Raw genomic sequence first — 8,085 nt, forward strand, 5'->3', positions numbered from 1 at the left:
GGCAGCCTCTGCCAGTGCCCAATGACCCTTTCCGTGGAAATTTTTTTTCTAATGTCCAACCTCATATAATATATCTCAATTAAATTTGTGCGTAATGCATATGTACAAATCTTTCCGTATTTTCTATGCAATAACTACATGCCTACGGTACGTGTGTATTACATATATCATTACAGGCCTACATGCACGTGCATTGCATAGACACAATCAGTACACTATATACCTATTCAGATAACAAATGCATAAAATACATATTTAATTGGCTTTGGAGGGGGCGGTACCCACCGCGCGGGGCTGCTGCAGCGTCCGTGTCCCGCGTCCCCCCCCTGCTCCCCCGGCCCCCTTCTTCTCCAGCCACAGTCCCTCCTCCTCCTCCTCCTCCTCCTCCTCCTCCTCCCCGGCGCTGGCTCCGCCTCGCCTCACCTCAGGTGCCCTCCGCCGCCGCGCTCGCCCGCCGCCTCCATCTTACACCCGCCTCCGCTAACATGGCCGCCTCCCCTCGGCCGGCCCGGGGCGCCGAGAGCCCTCGCCTTTCACCGCGGTCCCGCAGCCCCCGGCCGCGCCGATGTTCTGCGGAGCTGGTGCGTTCTACTTCAGCTGAGCTGTGGAAGGTTTTCTGCGTGGCAGCAGTTCTCAGCAAGAGGCTTTGGGCAGGCGAATAACTCGGGGGAATGCTAGCGTTGTGTATTCTGAAGAACAAAGTCGGTTTTAAAATGTTTTGCAATAAAATATTTGGTTTCCAGCTGTGCAGAAATTAGTCTACTTTCCCTCACCTTTACTGGTGTATTTTATCAGAAACAAAAGAGGTGGGGGTGGGGTAGATGATGTCTGACTAGATGATGTCTGACTTTATATTAGACTTTCCTAGCGTTCCAGCTGAATTGAAGACGTCAGTATTTTTCTCCCATGGCAATTCTCCTCAGGAAGCGAGGAGGATTTTTTACACCATCTCCCACCATTGCTTTGCTGCCACTGCAAATTAGCAGTGGAAATTCTGAAGCATTAGCGCGGGCTGGCTTTGAAGCCTCCTCAGCTAAAGTACTTGGGAAGCCATGCTGTAACTGTAGTGCAGCTAAATCTACAGTAATGTTGTAATTGCCACTGCTGGTGGCACTACACACTCCAGTTGTGAGAGTTTTCCTTAGGAAGTTAAAGTCTTCATCAGTAGAAATTCTCTCCAGTCAAAACGGCATCTTGAAATCAGCTTTGCAGTCCTGGTGGACACCAAGTCAAACGTGAGCCAGCAGAGAAGCCCAGTGGTGTCCTGGGCTGCAGAAATGTTGCCAGCAGTTAGAGGGAAGTGGTCCTTCCCCCTCCCCTCAGCACTGGTAAGGCCGCACCTGGAGGCCTGTGTCCAATTCTGGGCTCCCCGCTGCAAGAGAGACATGAAGCTGTTCCAACAACAGGCCCATAAAGACCGTGAAGGGAGTGGAGAATCTCTCCTGTGAGGAAAGGTTGTGACAGCTTGGGAAATTCAGCCCGGACCAGGGAAGGCTCAGAAGGCATCTTATCGAGTGTACAAATACCTGAAAGGAGAGTGCGAAAGGATGGAGCCAGGCTTTTTCCAGTTGTGTCTAGTGACAGGACCAAAGGCAGTGGGCACGACCTGAAACACAGGAGGTTCTCTCTGAACGTCAGGAAACACTTTTTCACTGCTAGGGTGACTTGAGCACTGTCACAGGTTGCCCAGGGAGGCTGTGGTGTCTCCATCCTTTCAAAAGCTGCCTGGACACAGTCCTGAGCTACTAGCTTTAGATGGCCCTGCTTGAGCAGGAGGGTTATGCCAGATGGCCTTCAGAGGTCCCTTCCAACTTCAACCACTCTGTGGTTCTGTGATCTGATAGCTGGATGAGTTGGTCACTGCACAGTAAGAGTCAATGCTTGGAAATGTGTGAAAAAGTAAAGAGTTTAAACATACTAACTTCCCATCACAGTTTTGGGTACTGCTGAGTAATATCCTCGTATTAATTATCCTATGTTTACTAGTACCAGTGAAGGGGGTCTTGTGGGTTCTACAGCTCATGCCCCTAATGCTTTTTCAGCTTTTAGGATTTACTTGCTACACAGTCTTTGTACACGTAGCGCAATATGAATTGTACTGTGCATGAATATACCTGTGCTTGCACATATGTACCACGTTATCATAAATCATCTCTAAGGACAAAAGAGACTAGAAATCCTTCTCTGGCCTTGAACCCATCATTCTGATCCCTTTATTTTCTAAAAGAAGATATTAAAGAAAGTTTTGTCTCAGAAAGATGTACCTAATGAATATGGTAGTTGACCCTGTTCTTGTAGTCTGGTTGTGTCAGCGTAAGTTTTCTTTAGTAATAACTAGTTAAGAACATTGTCTTATTCATTAAGGTTAACTTAACTGTTGCATTTACCCTAGAATGTGAAAAGTGCTATTATAACCCTAAACCGAATAAAATGCTGGATTGTTTATACTTATAAAATGTTTTTCTGTGTAACAATCAGTCATTGACTTTCACTGTCACTCATTTACTACACCCCTGTTTTAACATTAGCCTGTACTGAGTTTAGGCAAAATCTCTTCTAGTCAGTCCTGCACTGAAATCAGCTTAAGCTAAAGTCTGTGGCAAATCAGCTTTAGCTAAATTGCTTTTGGTTGTTTTGTGAGAGAGAAAGTGGATGTTTTGTATTCCTAGAACAACATACAGGAGCTCGACACAAATTTGAAATCGCAAAGCCCTGATCCACAAACAACTCTTATTGCTACAGGAGGCTTAACTCCTAACTTCTTTTAAATTTCCCTGATATTGAGCTCCAGTGCATACCCTCAGACAATAAGTCTTAGCTCCATTTGTAAGTTTGCCTAGATTTCAGCCCCTGCTAAGAATGTATCAGCAGCTCAGAAGATTTGTGATATCTTTACAGCAAAATTCTAAGGAGTTCTTAGAGAGGAGCCTGGGATTCAGATCTCTCGCTGTTCTACCCAAGTATCCTAAGGAAGAAGCTCCTTCTCTCATTCAAAGTCAAATGATTTCAAAAAGAAGAATGGAGAGCGTCTTCTCTAGAACAGCCCAACAGCCTGAGTGCTTGGTTTCAAGGTGAGAGCTATGTGTGTGAACCCCCTCAAGGAACAGGAAACTCCAGTTCTCTCTAAGGACTCGTCTCCCGGGGACAGCAGCAGCCTCAGAGCACTGCTAGGGTCCAGTCTGGAGACAACGAGTTGTGGGAAGCCTTTCCTCTGGCTTGACTTAGTAAGACACTTGATTTCCAGAGGGGAGTGTGGCTAAAGGTAATAGTTAATTCTTAGTAATTTCTTCTTGGCTGCTCAAAATGTCCTGCTACTCTGCACTCACTGTTCTGAAAGCCTTTCCAAGGCTGTCTTTGTAAGGCAGAAAAAAGCTCGCTCTGCCCTTGCTTTGGATATAGTTCATTGCAAGTCAGATCCAGTGTGGGCAGTTAACACGATGCTAAATTAAGACCCATCAGTCCTGCTGGAGTAAAGAGGATATTAGGTTGTGCTCACTGTGCTGACTTGGCTGCATCTAGGTTTGGAGTACAGACAGTGCTTGAGCAAGGTTGCACGCATTAGCCTGAGTTATCTAGCCCCTCCTCTATCACGAAGTACAGAACCTTGAGTGGGTACATCAGGGCTCTGACCCTCATATGCTCATGGAAAGCGCATATATATCATCACATACATAACATTGCCTCAGTAACTGGCAAAGCAAATTCCTGTAATGCAAAGATTCAATAGTGAGGAATTTCCCACTGCAATCACATCACTGTCTGCATCGGATACCCCGCCCCCCTGCTACCTTCCCTCCTTAGAGCTGCCAAATAATGTCCACCTAATCTTTTCAACTACTACTGCCTGTAACACTAGAGGATGTCTGCCACCACAAAAAATGTATCACAAATGTAATGCAGGCTCCAAATTCAAATTTATATTTCGTATATGTGTGACTTGACCATGGTGGATCATCATGCATGATGGCATTGCAGACTTGCATGGTTCAGAATGTAGAGAAAAAAAGGTAAAGAGGATGGGAAAAAACTTTAAGAAATATGTCAATTAGCTGAATTCAGTTTTATGTCCAAGGGCTTGGTCAACCAGATCATCTAAAAGGTGCTTGATTTCTGAAGTGAGAAACTGGGAAAGGACATGATTCTAAAATGAATGTGTTCCTTCTTTTTAATGCATATATTTATTTGTCTCTGCAGCTATTTACATATATTTCACTTGTTTGAAACCTAGTAAGAACAGTAATTAATACCGGTAGCATTAAGATGAGTGCTACTTCTTTGTGTTACAAATATCAACACTGAATCAGACAAATGACACATCTTGCTATGCATTCAGAGCTCGGTGGGAAAGTCAGTGTCAGATTTCAAGATTAGCCGCTTGCAGTTCAGCATTTCAGGTAACTTCTGTTGCTCAGACAAGTAGCCAGATCCAGGCTGAGTAGGTCTAGCTAACACTAAACTGGTACATCTACTACTTCTTCAAGATACAAACACAGAGAACAAATCTTAGAAAGACTGTATCGCTCAAAAGGCCAAGTTACTGGCAATCTGAGACTGTTCAAATAATGATGCTGATGTTTGAAATCAAAGAGTTCAAGTTTGTGTAACAGCTGCAGGGGTTTAATTTTAAATTGAAGCGACTTAACAAGACAACTGCATGGGGAATCTCCAGGGCTAGTTACACAGCACCATGGCTAGCTTTGTCTTCTAAACCAACTTTCTCTGTGAATAAATTATTATTTTCTCACTAATGCTGTTCAAGGTGTGACTATTACCACTGCAAATACAAAACTTGTCTGATATATCTTTACCTGTGCTTTTCTTATTGTTTGAAGGAGTTGGGTAGAGACATAGAAGACATCTATTATGTAGTCTTTCTTAATTTTGTCTGCTGTCATAAAGCTCCCTTCACCTGACTGGGGAGAATGTGGAAAAATCTCCTTTTTATGTTCCATCTTTAAATTAAAGGCACATAGAATCATTAGGTTGGAAAAGACCTTTGAGATCATCAAGCCCAACTGTACCTGTCCACTACTAAATCTTATCCCTAAGCTGCTGATTTCACTGCCTATGTTGTAATACTACAGCCACTGTCTCTAAATACCAAAAATATAATTATATAGCAGAGCAAACTTCTTCTATCTCTCTACCAAACTATTTTTTTTTTTTTTTGGTATTTGCAATTCAGTAATATAATTATATTACTCTGGCTTAGACCCTCCCCTTACAAATGTATGGGAATCAGAAGTCCAGTTATATTTAGCACATTTCTGGACAAGTCATACCAGCCAGAGGTGGAAACACTAATTGAAAACATAAAATGTTTTCTAATGACCTGTAATGCAAACATACATTTTGCCTGTCCAGTTTGAATTCTGGTATCCTAAAGCCTAAAGACATTAAAGGATGCTTCCACTCTTTGCAAGAACAGAACAGTAATAAAATAAGAACTTGGCTGCTGCCAGCATTGTACATGAAATTATTCATAAATATTAATCTAAATGACCTAGCCTGCAAATTAAGTAGTCATCTGAATACAGCAAGTTGTACTTCATGATATGCAACAGTTGTTTAGCTCCACCCAGTAGCTACACATATTAGGAGCTTATTGCCCACAATGCTGAACCTGCCAAGAGCTTTGTTCAGATCCACAACTTGTCTTGCTTAAAATTCAATGTAAGATCAAATAATAAAGGTCAACTTCAGTAAACATTTGCCCATAGAAGTAAGATTAAATGACTGTGCTGTTTCTCTTAATATCCATTATGTTGTATTTTGTGTGACAGTGAACAGAAATTCAATTTACCTCTTGCTGTTTACATCAGCAGCTCTTCGGAGAATTTCAGCATTCATTTAATCAAGCAAGTAAATATTTACTACTCTATTTCTCATAAAGCAGCATTGGCAATTACATGATAACAAAAGAAGTTTTCATACTTTCGCTGAAATGAATACGTCTTGATTTTTCCTCCCACGAGTCACCCACCTATGAAAGGCAGGACAAGTGATTTAGGTAGATTTACATGTATGTACAGCTTTGAGACACTTACTGCCTGTGCATATTAAGAATTACAGCTGTTGATTTCACTGCCTATTTTGTGCTACTAAAGCACCTATTTCTGAAAAGCAAAATAAAAAAAAATTACCAGGAAATCGAAATTCCCATCTTTTTTACTGTACATGGAAAAAAGACCAACACAAAGATTTTTTTTTTTAACCTATAAGCATTTGCCAACTTTCAATCTGCTGCATCAGAGAAGACCCACAGAGAACAATAACGCTCAGCAGGTGCCAATAAGGACAAAACCTGAGAACTAATTTTATCTGCTTCTCAGGTTGCTGAAGGTACAAAGGTAAATTGCATTTTATCTTAACCAGTTGTTTAAGACCCTAAGAGTGCACACTGTTGTACTTTTGCAAGTTAGTGTAGAGCAAGTTGTATGATATCTTCACTTTGTAATACTCACTCTGTTGTGTGAATACTTGGGCTTTTGGGAACTACAACACACTGTTCTTGTACAGATGATTTTTAAAAAATCTCGTAGTTATCACTGTAACCTTTGTTCTCAGTCAGATAGTTTCAAAGTGATTGCCATGGTCAATAACTAAATTATTTCATTATGGAGTAATCTGTCCTCCAAGAATGTAAAAAGATGTGGAAACACTCTAATAAAGTATCACACCAGTCCAAGCCAATATTCACGTGAATGGTGAATAGGCAAACACTACCTGGCTTATCTGGATTATTGTAGTGGAGGTCTAGATGGAGATCTAGATGACAGACACTGTGCCCTCCAGCTTCTTTTGGCATGCAGGAATGCAGATCCATGCAGTAGTGGTTAATGTCCTCCCTGTGGGAGCAGCTCACTCAAGAATTGTCTTAAAATCTGGCATATACAATTCTGAGCAACTTTTCTGTCGTCTGCGATGTCTGATGATCATTTGATATCCTTCCATGGATTTGGGTTGTTTGTCCTACAAAATTCTGGCTGGTGTTTTCACTGCTGTCCAGAACATTTGGTAGCTTTGTAAAAACACAGCACATTACTTAGAACAGACTTAATATGCTGAATATCTCACATTATAAACCTTTTGTTTTCAGTGTTGCACAATGAATCTCAGACTCACAGAACAGTTTGGGCTGGAAGGTGATCTAGTTCCAATTCCTTCGTCCATGGGCAGGGACACCTTCCAGTAGATCTCGGGTTGGTCATTGTTGTTTTTCAAAAACAGCATATAGTGAAAAAAAAAAAAAAATATATATATAGTGACAAATGTAAAACAGAGTCTGCTTCCCTACATTATCCCTTGAGGTATTCAGTTAGTCACAAGGGAATTCTGATTATAATCAGTAAGAAAGATGAAGCCCTACACTTTTTGATCCAGGCTGTATAGACACATAACAATCAAACAAGAAAGTATTTTTGCAACAATGCTTTTTATGCAGTTGCAGGAATATATCCAGAATGTAGTTGTTTTTGTTGGAATTCGAATATGAGATTTCAGCTTCCAATCTTTCTTTCTGAAAAGTACAATGGCAACCTTTTAGCTACCTCATATGGAAGAGTTTCTCTGTAATGAGAGCTGAACAGCATTTCCTAGCTCCATAATTTCTAATTCCCACTGGTTTCATTCTGACCACTATGGAACAACAGTACCTTTCATTTAAGTTATTTTTGCAAAGTGTCTCCTTATTCTCTGGAAGTCTTTTGGCTGACTGGTGGTCAGACCCATCATAACTCAGCTTATGAGATCTGGCTAAACAGGTATTGCTTTTTATTAAAAAACGTGTATGTTTTTAATGCTCAAGTTGTTTTAACTCTTCTCTTTCCTGATGTGTCCATAGTGCTTGTTCTGCAGCATTGCTAAGTTGCCTATAGTAGGGGAGAGAGCTGCTTTTTAAATCCCAGCTTTCTGATGTTATTTTTATCTCTCACCTCACATTTTCTGTGCCTGGAGCCTAGTGCATGTATGTCCATCCTGCTTGATTCTACTGCTCTTTTTTGAGCCAGCAGTGTAATAATGAAGCTCTTGATGAGACTATGAAACTAGTCTTCATTATTGCTGGAGAAGACTGGGGTATTTAAT

The sequence above is a fragment of the Phaenicophaeus curvirostris genome, chromosome Z, assembly GCF_032191515.1.
Source record: "Phaenicophaeus curvirostris isolate KB17595 chromosome Z, BPBGC_Pcur_1.0, whole genome shotgun sequence".
Taxonomy (NCBI): Eukaryota; Metazoa; Chordata; class Aves; order Cuculiformes; family Cuculidae; genus Phaenicophaeus; species Phaenicophaeus curvirostris.